The 13207-nt window shown below is 48.3% G+C and overlaps 1 protein-coding gene across 3 annotated transcripts in view; it reads left to right on the top strand.

Annotated features, from left to right (window-relative positions):
- The first annotated feature begins 460 nt into the window (after positions 1-460).
- PLXNA1 (plexin A1) overlaps positions 461-13207 on the top strand; it is a 265301-nt gene continuing 252554 nt past the window's right edge. The window contains exon 1 of one of the 3 annotated variants that reach the window (XM_084633341.1): positions 461-656. The gene's annotated coding sequence lies outside the window, so the exon portion shown is untranslated. Of the gene's footprint in view, positions 657-825; positions 942-1657; positions 1727-13207 lie in introns of those variants that run through there. The other 2 variants (XM_084633342.1, XM_084633343.1) reach the window with 2 other exon arrangements.

Genomic DNA, 13207 nt, shown 5'->3' with positions numbered 1-13207 from the left:
CCTCAGTCACCTGCCTGCCCTCCTGGGGAGCTGAGAAGAAGGGGGAGGGCTAGCTCAGTGGTTTGAGCATTAGCCTGCTAAACCCAGGGTTGTGAGTTCAATCCTTGGGGGAGTTATTTAGGGACCTGGGGCAAAAACTGGGGATTGGTCCTGCTTTGAGCAGGGGGTTGGACTAGATGACCTCCTGAGGTCCCTTCCAACCCTGATATTCTATGACCTGCGTTTGTGGTTCTTCCATCGCTTGTGGACCCTCCTGGCACTTACAAAAGCATTGCCGCTTTTAGGGCAGCCCCTCTGCCCTTGCCCTTTTAACGGGGTGCCCGCCCCTTTCGGCTCCCCTGCTCCTCCTCCTCTCTCGGTGCGCCAGTCTGCGCAGGCCAGGGCGCCCTCTAGAGGGGAGAGCTGGGGGAGCAGCCAGTAGCTGCCCGTTTGAACGTGTGACTGAGTCGCTCTCCCTGGGAAGTCAGATCGAGGCTGGAGTTCCATTGGAACCCTGCGCTGCATTCCATTCCAATTCCATTCATGCTGGTCGGCGGCGGAGCGAGCGAGGCGCGGAGCGGAGCCGAGCCCCGGCTTGCCGGGAGGGGGGAGGGCTCGTTGGTTGGTGGGGAATGTGATTATGGCTGGCACATCTGAAGCAAGCTCCAGTCCAGGCGGTAAGTAACCAGAATCCAACTTTCCTCCTTCAGCTCCCAGGAATCGGATGCGTGGGGTTTGTCCCCCCCCACCCCTTTCTAAAAAAACCGAGGCGGTGACTGTGCAGCGAGAGGCGGGGGGAAAGGTGGCTGTACAGGAGGGTGAGGGGATTGCAATGCCTTTCTCCTTGTTTCCCAGCCTGGCTCTGGAGCAGTTGTGCCCCATCTGAGAGAGAGACACACACCGAGAGAGAGACGGAAATGTTCTGCGTTTCTCAGCTCGCGGCAAGCCTGTGCTGTGCTGGGGTAGGATTGCAGTCCCGTCCCCCCCCCCCCCGGGGGGGAGATCCTTCTTTCTTTTCGCATGCACACAGGGGAAGGGGAGTTCTCTGGATGCTTTTGCTGGGTGGGCTCGCTGCTGTGATTGTGTGCGTGCCGTTGTGTTCCGCCGGTGCTGGAAGAATGTAAACTAGAGAGACAAGAAAACGTTTGGGGGTGTGGGGAGCAGAGGGCAATCGCCCAGCCAAGAAGAATCTGAGGGGGTGGGTGGATTGCACAGGGGAAATCTGCTTCAAAATGAGTCTGAATGGCTTCCCTTGAAATGTGGCTGGGCTGGAGCGGAAAGAGTTTAAAATAAACGTGCAGGGGGCTTGCTATTAAAAGTGTGGAGGACGAGGAAATCTGTTGCCTTCGCAATGGACTAAAGGGTGTGTGCGCGCGTGTAGTGGGTGTGGGGGGGATGAAATGGAAAGGACTGAAATTGATCAGCATGTGGTTGTAAATGCTTATTTTTGGAATAGATTGTGGGGCGGGGGGGAGGAAATATCTTAACGCTTAAAATGCTCTCTCTGGGTAAAACGTGCTACTGCTGTTTCCCTGCCTGAGGAGGGCTGCGAGGGAGAGACCCACCCCCAGTCACAACATGCAGCGGTAACGTGGAAGGTACGGAAGAGCTAGCACAAGGGGGAATGCAGCAGGGCTGTGGAAGGAGGGGGATCCTGGAACAGGCAGGATGGATTGTCTGTGTGCATGGCAGGGAGGGAGCCAGGAGGGAAAGCCATGCCCGATCTCTCTGCGTTTACGTTTGCCTGGTATTGTATTTTATTTCTAAAAGACGCTTTCTCCTCCCTGTTTAAGTCCTAGGGAGGGAAGCGAGATGGGGCGTTCAGTGAAGGCTGTGAAAGCGGCACTGCATCTTCTCCTCCCCAGCCCCTGCTTTCTGGGGACTTCTTGTAGAGAAGAGCTGGGTCTGGGCTTGAGGTGGGAAGCAATCCTGCCCGGATTTGGAGGCTGCGAAGCTGGGAAATAGCTTTGCATTGCAATCGTGACTAACTCCGAGTCATCCTTGGAACGGATCCGGCAATGAAGATAGGGCTTTAGATTGTATTTATTTCCTTCAGCCTCCCCCCCCCCCTCCGGTCCCTGGGTTTAAAGGGAAAAGTTTACTCTGATTGTTCACTGATATTTTTGGTGGGGGATGGGGGTCGTTCTTTTTTCCAGTGTATAATTTATTAAGGGGTATATCAGGTCTAACTCTTGCTAGTGTTGTACTCGGTTTCCTAGGGACATGTCTAATTGTGGGTGTCCGGGGAGGGAGGGAGGGAGGGAAGAGCTAGCATTCCCCAAGCCCTGATTGATTGCTCGCTCATCTGAGCCCCTGGGGCTCTTTTTTCTTTGGGTGTCTGGGGTTGAGGAACTTTGCCTGGAGTGTATGGTTCATCTTTTATTAGGGGAAGCCCAGCGTACATGGGGGCTGGCGCTGCTCCTGCTTTGGGCTCCTGGAGGAGATGCCTTCAGGGCCTTAGCTGGTCAGAGTGAGGACAGAGAGGCATTCCTTCCCTGCGTGGGTGATTCACCAGATCTTCCCAGGCAGTAGTGGGTATAGCCAGGCAGGGGATTGTGTGGGCTGTGGGGGTACAAAGGCTCCCTGGGTGCATCCCAGGGTGCCTGGGTCTCAGTTGCTATTGCCCTACTGAGAGGATTTTCATTCCCATGCTGGATTTCATCTTTCCAAGATGAAGCAGCTGTTTTTTGTGCTTGTAAATTTCCTCTACTGCCTGCATTAACCCAGCTGCGCTAGTGAAACTGACCAAACAGCTCAGTCTAGAGACCGCTCCTTGGCTTATTCTTTGCATCCATTGGAATGGGCAGTAGGGGTGAGTCTACATGCAGAGAAATGTGCAGAGCATTATAGCCTCCTCACCTCTCTATGTCTCAGTTTCCCCATCTTTAAAATTAGGAGGATGACCGGATCACACAGGAGTGTTGTGAGGATTAATTCAGGTTTGCAGTGCGTTGAAAAAGGTAAAGCGCCATATATGGGTGAAGCATTTATTATACTGTAGTTTGTGAAAGGCTGCTGTGTATCTGTGATTATAGCCATACCTAGTTCCACAGGGTGGATTTATATACTTGTATACGTGTATCACAGTGTGTGTGAAGCCTTCTAATATCAATGTGGAAGGTGGTGAAAAGAGCTATTTGCCTGTCCGTTTATTTTCCCTGACCACTTACATATAGCACTGGTTTCAGAGTAGCAGCTCTGTTAGTCTGTATTTGCAAAAGAGAAAAGGAGGACTTGTGGCACCTTAGACACTAACAAATTTATTTGAGCATAAGCTTTCGTGAGCTACAGCTCAAGGAGTGGACACACGCACACAGCTCCAGTGTGCTTGTGGGGAGGGATCTGCAAATATTCAGTGGCATGCTCTGTGGAATACTTAAATCCCTATTTTTCGAGGTGTTTTTGGTCTCACTCCTCACAGCAGTCAGATTCTTTCTTCTCTCCCCAGCAAAGCATATGTGTTTGTGCTGAGGAAGGTGGGTTGAGGAGAGCCAGTATGTAAGCAGAACTTGACATGAAGGTCAGTGGTTAAAGATGAGATGGGTTGGGAGGGAAAAGACAGGCATTAGCCTTACTTGTTAACTCCCTTCTCCCTCATGCTTCAGGGAGAGAAAAATAGGAGTAAACATGCTAATAAAAATTCATGATCATCCTCTTATGTCAGGACCTCTGAGGGGAGAAAAGTTGTGAAGATGAGCTGCATTTAGGAGGCACTTTTTGTCTTGCTTCAGATAAAATCAGTTTACAGGGCGTATTCTATATAAGAGTGTGTTGTTGGCCTTTTACAGGAATGAAAATTATTCATCTCTTCTGCAAGGGGGCACATAAAAGGGACAAGAAAAGGCTGTTGACTACATCAGAGGTTATCCATTTGAAAACACCATTTTCCTCCGAACAGCGTCTAATTGCTTCCTGAACAATCTCAAGGTCTTCTTTATATATTCAGTGGGTAAAATGAGTGACTCGGTGTATCTCTCTCAAGATACCAGTGACTGAATGTGCCGAGTAAGGAAGCCAAGGAAAATCTGCAGGGTAGAAATTTCCTAGATGATGTGGAGATAATTTCTTAAGTGGTTACAAAGAGAGAAGGTTTTGCCTCTGAGTATTTGCATAGTTCAGCTCTTCTGATATAAGTAAATTACAGTGTTAAGAGAAGCGAGACAGTTTCAAGGTTGCGTGGGTGGAAAGGAAGTTTGGGTCCAGAATAGGTGATCGTCTAGCATACAGATACACCACAAGGAAGAGGAGCTGGGAATCCAGTGCACCCCATTCCAGATCTATGCATTACTTGAATGCACCCAGTCTCGTCTGTTATGCAGGGAAGTTAAACAGATCTGTCTCTTTGGATTAAGATCCCAGTGGAGATGAATAATGTGTAGTCCCTCTCCAATGGATTTGTAAAGAAACAGCAGCCAGGGGGATGGTTTTGTCTTTCACAGTTTGATCGCTAGGCTTTCTGTTCTGTAGATCACATTCTAAAGATTATATTTATTGTATTTTTGTTAGTGCAGTAAGATATCAATACCTGAAAGAGCTCATTCTTAAACATACATAGTGAGGGATGGGAATGGAAGAAAGCCTAAAGTTTTACCTGCTTAGCCCCCTTTCCTGAGGTGTAAGATTTGGGGTAGAACCTGGGAATCAACCTCCATGGACACTTGCATTGCGATTCTGGATGTGAATTTTTTTTTTGCTTCTGTCCAGAAACACTTTTCCTGTTAAAGGCAGAGAGAACACTGAAATAGATAAACGAGCCCCTCCTAACTAAAGCTGTGATGGGATTGAGGGACACGCATCAGTGTTTATGGATGCTGTTATTTAGTGGGAGACTTACACTGCTGAAATCCGAGGGGGCAGTAAAAGCTTATGCCTTGCCTGTGCAGGCATACCTCTCATCCTCTCCCCCATTCGGATATGAGAAGACACAACCAGCCAGCCGTTCCTCTCCGAAACCGAGAACAGAAATAAATCCTTTGGTCCAGATTGTGCACTGGTATATGGGGTGTAAATCCAGTGCAAGCCTGTGTATTTCAGGGGAGTTACTCTCCATTTGAACCCAGTAGAACCGTCTGGCCGTCAGTTCAAAGCTAATGACGGACTCGTGTTTGTGTTTACTCTGTGGGCCCAGGCTGGCTTCAGGTCTTTGTTGCTGTTTGACTGACTTCTTACTTTTGCAATGGCCAGAGCCCTGGGTGCTGGCGTGCGCGCGCGTGTGTGTAAACTAGAATTCTCAGCACCTGGGACAAGCCGAGGGAAATGTGGCTTCTCCCTCCCTGGGGATCTCCGTGGATGCGGGGACAGCTTTAGTTTATAGTTTGGGTTCCTGTGGTAGCTCATGCCCCAGCTGGCCTTAAATGCCCCTGACCTCCCCAGGGCTCTCTACTTCCCTGGTTTTTCTGGCCCCCTGAAGCCCAGCAGGTGCGGATTATGGCAGTTTGGCACCCCCACCACTCCTCCCCCTGCTGGGCTTTTTGCCCTGGGGCCTTGCACCGGGGTCCTTGCAAACACAGATGTTGAACTGCATCAGGGTCTATATGACCCAAACCATAAAGCGCAAAATATTTGAAGTGTACAGAGATCTTGGGCTGCTATTCATGGTAACCCATCACCTTCTCCTCAGTCTCTTCTCAAGACCCGCTTCTTTTGCAATGTCTATAAGAGTCTAGCCAACGAAGTCCTCTGAGCGAGTATCCTGTTAATTTCCCAGGAGTGACCTGCTCATTTGTGTGGTGGGAATGGAGGAAGGGCAGTGGAACTGAAGCTTGGGGTTGGGGTGTGTGTGTGTGGCTGAGGGATGGGGAGTTTAGTTCAAAAGTGGACACTGATTATTTTGGGTGCATCCATTTTTGGTTGGACGCCCAACCTGAGAGACCTGGGGCCTGATTTCTCAGAGATGCTGAGCACCTGCTGCTCCACCTAAGGCGAGTGAGAGTTATGAGTGCTCATCTTCTCTGAAAATCAGGCCCCATGTGTCTCAAGCTGAGCACTGGTGCCCACCATTGAAAGCAGGGGCTTTGATGTATTGTACCCTCCTCAAGGCACTGTCTGTGTAGTGTGTGGCACATTCCGGGGGCTGCTGCATTTGGAACAACTCCCCTTTATAGATCTGATCTACAGGGGGGATCCCGCTGGATGTCCTGGCTCGGTCTCTGACACACACAGCCTGCGTTCTGGTGCCGTTACCCCAGCGTGTACTGGGTACAGCGCATGTAAAAACAGACAGCTTGTTCATCCAGGTACGTCTGGGTGTCTTGTTTGAGCAAATGTCATGTGTACCATGGTGGAGAAGCGCTAACTAAGAAATAAAGCCTGATGGCCTTCTGCAGAGCCAACAGCACTGAGTGGATACAGGGCCGCCTTAGCAAGCACAATGTGGCTTAACCGTGTCTAATGCCTTTCGTGCCAAGTCTTCTGACCTGGTAGCGGGAGCGGGGCTAGTTTTGCTCTGGAGGGGAACACTGGTCTGCACCAATCATTACTTTTTGTTTTTTTTAAAGTGAAACCATTCAGGCCAGCGGCTCGGCCATGTCCATGCGTTTCCCGTTGGAGCAGCCTTTACTGTTAGATGCTGCGGTTTGTGATCTATCCCAGCTTCTCCCTTGCTTTCACACCACCGCTGCTTCCAACCCTTTCCACTTCAGGCAGATCTCTCTGACTGGGAGATTAAATGTAGCCCCACTGGCTAACAAAGCCTCACTGTTAAAAACTGATGTTCTTTATTTAGGACGAGCATGAAAAGCGCCTGCCAAAGCTCCTTGTTCCGTACGTGACAAAATGCGTAAGCCAATTTAAATCAACTTAAAATACAAACCCTGCGTCTAGACTGTCAAACTGAACTGGGTTTTCTTTTTCTCCTATTTATTCTTGGATGTAAGGTGCTATCTAAATGCAAAGTATATAATGTAATGCAGGGTTTGTGACGGATGATGGTTTTACAGTTACCAGAGCACTGTAACAAAGGGGGTAACATTTAACCCTTGTCCAAGGCTCCACATGTGCTTGGTGTGTTGTTTTCAGTGTTGACAGAATCCTTTCTGAACTGTGGTGGTGGTTTAATTGAATGCAGTGTGTTTTTTTTTATTGATTAAACACTAGATTAGTTTTGTAATCTCTCTAGTTTCCTGGGGCAGCTGCCATCTAGTAGTTGGGGCATGGCACTGAGATATGGGAGACCTGAGTTCTGCTTTTGACCTGCAGCGTGGCCTGGGGCAAATCAGTTTGCCCCATGTGACTCAGTTTCCCCATCTGTGCAGCCAGGGATGATGATATTGCTTCACTGGTGGAAAATGGTCTGAGAGCTCTGGATGGAGTAAGTGGAAAGGGTGATGGGGTTGTGATGGCACAGGTGACACAGTCAGCTCACAACAACTGGGCTGCCCTTTCCTGACTCTGTAGACAGTGCTCCTACATTGTCCTGCTACCCAAGTGTGTGTGTGTGTGTGTGTGTTAGGAGCCCCTCTGCAGTCCCCCTTGGTGTCTCTGATAGAGTCGCCCAAATGCAGCCAACACCATCAGCCTTGTCTCTCCCCCTCACCCCCATGAAGTTTGACTTTGTACTGCAGTAGCCTGGCTAAGGCTGCTCAATGGCCGACAGCTTGCAGAGCAGCCTGCGGGCTTTCCACCTCCCTCCCCTCTTGCTATCTCATGTATCCCTCAATCTGCTGGCCAACTTGGCACCGAGACCGAAGAGAAGTAGTAATCCAATTTGGGCACTTTAACTGCACTTTGCTAACCATGCCGCTGGCCAGAGCTTGGAAACTTTAATCTGCCTAATGACCCCAGCTTTGGGGACTGACTGATGGCCATTTGTTTTATTTATTTGGTTTTCCTTTTCTTCGGCTGTTGGGGATGGATGTGATGCCTGTGAGAGGGTTGATGTCCAGGGTCCATCAGCCTGTGCATGGCACCTTACAAATTGTGTAACAGCAGGAGAAGACCATAAATTGTACTTGTATTTTTTTTCTTTTTGTTTCTTCCTCCCCATCTTCCTTTTCTATTCTTCTCCCTTCTTTTCTTGTAAAGACAAACCCCTCTAGGCAAGGTAGTTTTGCAGTATACTGTTATTTTCAGGAACGCTTGGCCAAGAAAAATAAAGTATCTCTCTTCCTTTGGTTGCCTACTGTTTAATGTACAAAATACAGAGGTGGTAATTGCATTAAAATGTATATAATTATACTGTAGGAAAAAAAAATCTTGTTAATTGCACGGGTGTTTTGAACTGATAAGTGTTGAGTGATTCATGTTTTCTTTAGAGTTCACCAAAGCAGAGCTGAAGTCCACAATGCACGAGTTTAGGAGAGAGGCTTGTTTTCGTACCATTTACAGAAAGTTGGCTAAACATTTAGAATCTGAGCTGACTTCTGTATCTCTCAGATCTCCTTCACTTGGCCCTTCATTACTGGCCTTGGTCCTGTGAAGTGTTGAATGTTCTGGCCCTGATCCAGCAAAGCCCTTAAGCACCTGCTTAACTTGAAACACTTAAGTAGTCCCATTGACTACAGTGGGGCTGCTTGCGTTTTCAGTTAGGCATGTGCTTAAGTGCCTTGCTGGATTGGGCCAAAATGCCCACATTTCTTGCAGAATTGAGTCCCCAGACAGTTGGAAACCACTGACAAATGCTAGTGGTTGACTCTGGCTAGGAAGGAAATTTCCACACTTGGTATTTGCCATAGTACAACTAATCAGGTGCATTAAGGGTTCTTTGCTGCCCGCCTCTGAAGCATTTGGGTTTTGGCCATTGTCAGAGGCAGGGCACTGGTATTGATGGATCCTTCTGACAGGATGAAGGGAAGGGTTGCCTAATGGTTAAAAAGACACTGTCAATTTGAAAACCATATATCCACCTGACAGTGCCAACCCAGCTATAGTTACAGGTAACACCTAAGGTGACAGTCACAGAAAGAAGTGTTTACTTTGTGCATTTCTTAGCACTGTGTGTATATAGTCCATTTTACTTGCCCTCCCTATAATCAGTCAGTTTCTCCCTTGCTGTAAAGACCTTTTATAAATATTGGCAGGAGAACAGGAAAACCCTTAAAATATTTGTAAAAATAAACAATTTTCAAGCTATGCTGATTTAAGGGTACCTTAATTTTAAAAAAATGTTAATTGATTACAAAAATGTCTAGTTAGTGGGTTGGCTGTGTCCCTTTAAAACACACCATTGGGAGTCAAGAGGACCCGGCTTCTAATCCTGGCTCTGCCTTTGACTCACTGTGTAACTGGGCAACAGAGATTGAGCCAGGGTCTGGATTTGGTCCTGAGTTTGCATGTGAATCCTGTCTCTTTCTAGCAGGATGAATCTGAGCATCCTGAACTCTGGCAAAATTTAGGTTAGAGATTTTGGGATTCATATTCAGGAGTGTTTAGATTCTGGAATTTTCATTCAAGCTTGGCTCTTCTAAGCAAGTCACCTCCCCTCTCCAGTCCTTGCTTTCCCCATCTGTGAAATGGGAATAATGAGATTTAAGTACACCCCAGGGAGGTTGTGAGGCTGAAGTAATAAAAGATAACAAAGTGCTTTGAGATCTTTGGATGGAGAGTACGAGGGAAGTGTTGACTGTTGTTTCTACTTCTATAAGAAGGAGGAAATTATTTCCTAACCTGAGAGAGACTCTTTGAAGAGGAGACGTCTAGAGTTTGTCGTGGGAAGCTTAGAGCTGTGATGCCTCAAACATGTGAGAAAATGTTTGAAATTCATCCTCTCTCAAATCTATGTTGCTATGTCACACTTCCCTCCACCCCCATCTCCTCCCCAGTCATTTTTATTCCTAGAAGTGTTGGCATGAGCACAGACTCTCTGATTTGTAAGCATTAGTCTGTAGTTTCCTACCTGAGGTCCTGTTCTCTGGTGACAGAATCATTTCCAGCTGTGATGATGCAAATAGGGGTGGTGGTTATTGCCTCAGGTGGGATAATAAGCAGCCAGAGGATCTCTTAAAAAGCCAAGAACCTGTTTTCCACGCCATTGTTCCCAGGAAGAAATGGGGGAGGAGTAATGCAGAAAATGCACAGGAACGCCAGCAGGATTGTTTCCAAAACAGAATGTTTGGAACCCACATCTTCTGTCTCCCAGTGCCCTGTCCGCTAGGTCATGCTCCCTCTTGTCATTTACATCATAGTCTTGCAGTTCTACCTGTGTGCACTGCTGTCTTTGGATGGAATCAGAACTCCTCAGCTGTGTGTCACAGGCTCTGTACTGCTCACAGTCAAGGAGGAATCTCCTTTAGCTCAAATGTAATGGACAGTTGCTTTTGGAGCAGAAGGATCCCAGTTCTGTCCCTGCTCCCACCTGAAGTTTTGATACCATGATGTGCAATGTAGGGAGAATGTTGAAATGTTGGTGATCACAGAATATATTGCGACATGCTGTGTCATGACATGACCCCACAGTAAGGCCACCCTGTAGCACTCCAGGGGGTGATGCCACTTGCTTGAGCTCTTATGATGGATATTTTCATTGGTTTAAAGTGGATTTCTGTACCTAAAAGACACTGGATCCATCCGTGCGCTTTAGTCCCTGCCTGGAAGGTGATGTCTACAGTGCAAGAACAAAGTCAGTCTTCTTGACCCCTTTGCAGTGACAGCTGACGAGTGAATTCACATCACTTACACTGGTGTTCCTTGTGATACATCCATACGTCCCCAGGGGCGATGGAACAATTTGTATGGTGGGGGTGTTGAGAACCATTGACCCAAACTATAAGCCCTGTATATAATGGAAACGATTTCAAGCCAGGGGGTGCTGCTGCACCCCGAGTTCCAGCACCTATGTATGTCCCCAAGGCGCTGCTCAGAGACCATCAATTTATTTCCTGCATGGACAGCCATTAGCCTGTGACACTTGGTCACTGTTGACTTGGGCTGGATTTGAACCCCAGGGAGTTAAAGGCGAAAAGCACTGCATCCTATCCAGCCAGCCCACCCCTGTTCCTGTAGCTACTCTGAAACACTGAATTCCAGGATCCTTTGGTGTCTGCTTTGTATAGTCTTTCTTCAGGAGTGTGGGTATTTTGAGCCAAATTCTGCCTGCCTTGAGTAGCCCCATCAAAGTCAACAAGGGTTGTACAGAGTAGAATTTGACTGTGTGTGTGTGTGTGTGTTGATTTGGATACTTGTTGGCCCTTCCTGCATTAAAATGAAGCCTCTGTGAAAACATAGTTTCCCTTCTCTTTGTTTTGTTGCTTTTGGAACATTTTCAGAGGCTTTTCTCTCTCCCGTCCTCCTGCGGTCTAGCGAGACTCCGTGAGCTCTCAAGTTATCGCCCTACTTCCAGCTTTCCCAGGCCTGCTCCACCTAGGGCAATTAAAAACTGTTGCTACTGTTAGGGGGCTAAAGTACAGGCCTTTGCAGACAGGCCTGAATATCTATATCCGAACAGCTACATTATGGGACTGGAGCTTTGAAATGAAAGTGGTTTTGAGTCCTGACTTAACTTCATTGGCTTCTCCGGAGGCTAGAGCCTTGGCGTCCAGCAGGGACTGAGCTGCAATGAAAGAAGCTACTAGTGAGGAGGGGGGAACCCCAAAGCCTCTTGTGGAAGGAAAGGCAGAGCAGATTGGGCTCAGGTAAACCTCGTCAGGAGACTTGTATTAGCAAGCAGCTTAGAGGAATAGGAGGTAAAGCTGATGACAAGAGTCAGTTCACCTGCCTTTATTGAAAGCTGGGAATTTTCACTGTGGAGGGAGTCTGTCAGGGAATCTGCAAAATCTACCTGGCTTGAGTTTGGGAAGGAGAGAAGTTTTCCCACTGCTGAAAGGGCTGTGAATATTCTGTGGGGTTGCTGAGCTCGCTGGAGGCTTGCTAGGTTACAAGGTGAAGGGTGTGTGTGAGGAGAGAGAACCTCTCAGGGGGATCCGCTGCTGGAGATGTATTGATTTTAGGAGGGGAGGGTTGCTAGTTAGTACCTCTGGCTGTGCTGGCCTGCTAAGGGGCTTGCAGCAGATGGTTAGGAGGCAAGGAATATCTGTGTGTAATTCCCAGCAGTCTGAGAGCAGAGCACATCCACCGAATCATGACTGGACTACTAGGATTCTGCATTTAGTAGCCTCGCTGGTTCCCTGTTCTGGTGGCTTTTCCTTAGGTGATACAACAACATCTGATAAAGTTAGAGGCTTTGTTCCCCTGCTGTACGTGGGGTCAGTTCCAGAGCTGCTTTGACTTGCCTGACGAGGTTCCCCCGATGATATGTCTGGGGGGCAAGGGGAGAAAATCCCCACCACTGACACAGTTGCATGAAATGGAAACTCATCTCTGTGGCTGTAGGTTGGTGTGTTTGCCTTTCCCCCCTCTACGCCTTGGTTCAGCTCCTCTCTCTGGATATTATGGGAAATGTATTTGGCTGTGGTGACGTCTCCCTTTGTTCACATCACAAAATTCAGCCCAGCTAGCAATCTCTGATCAAGAGAAGCCCGGGATTAGAATAGCAGGGGCTGGATCTGTTGTGTGTGCGCAATAGTGGGGACTACAGGTCGGGATGGAGGGGCTCGTAAGGTTCTTTTGCTGCTTTGTGCCAGGAACAAGCCAATGGGACTAGCAGCTTTCTTAAGCACCAATTTCACCTGCCAACCGTTCCAACCAGAGGCTGCCAATGAGCTGAACTGCTAATGAGGACAGCTCAGAATGGCTTGGGAAGTGGGCTCAGCTGCTCTGGGAGGGTTGTTACAACAGGGAATGGAGAGCGCACCTGGGAGCGAGAGGATCTCCAGCAAGCTGGGAAATGGGCGCAGAACAAGTTGGGCTGAGCCTGAAGTTGTTCCCTTGTTGACACAGTCCAGAATCAGATTTGGATCTCAGGCAACTTTTCCCCATGGCCACTCGCTGCAGCATGAGGGAGGTGACAAACTCTGTTTGACTCAGAAAGGAAAATGGTGGTTGTAGATTCTTTCTGTAGAACTTCTCTGTCTGATTTTTAACCAGCAGCCAGGCCAGATCTGAACGAATGGCCTCCAGCCTTGGAATAACATACCTAGGGGCGTGGTGGAGTCTCCCTTGCTTGTAGTCAGATGTTACCGTACTACAAAGAGCACTGTTTGGCTATAAACTTCCTCCTGCTGGCGTGGAAACCCAAACACAGCTGCACAGACACAGAGGCTATTGCATGAGAACCAGGAGAAACTGGCCAGTGTAGCTTCCCTCTCCTGAGATAAGTGAAGTGCAGGAAAAGGAAACAAACTGCATGGGTGGTGAAAAGCTGACAGGGTTCCGGAAAGCCTTTCGCATTTGCTGA

The sequence above is a fragment of the Lepidochelys olivacea genome (assembly GCF_965140295.1).
Source record: "Lepidochelys olivacea isolate rLepOli2 genome assembly, chromosome: 7".
NCBI classification, from domain to species: Eukaryota; Metazoa; Chordata; order Testudines; family Cheloniidae; genus Lepidochelys; species Lepidochelys olivacea.
This window is presented reverse-complemented; position numbering and strand designations above follow the sequence as displayed.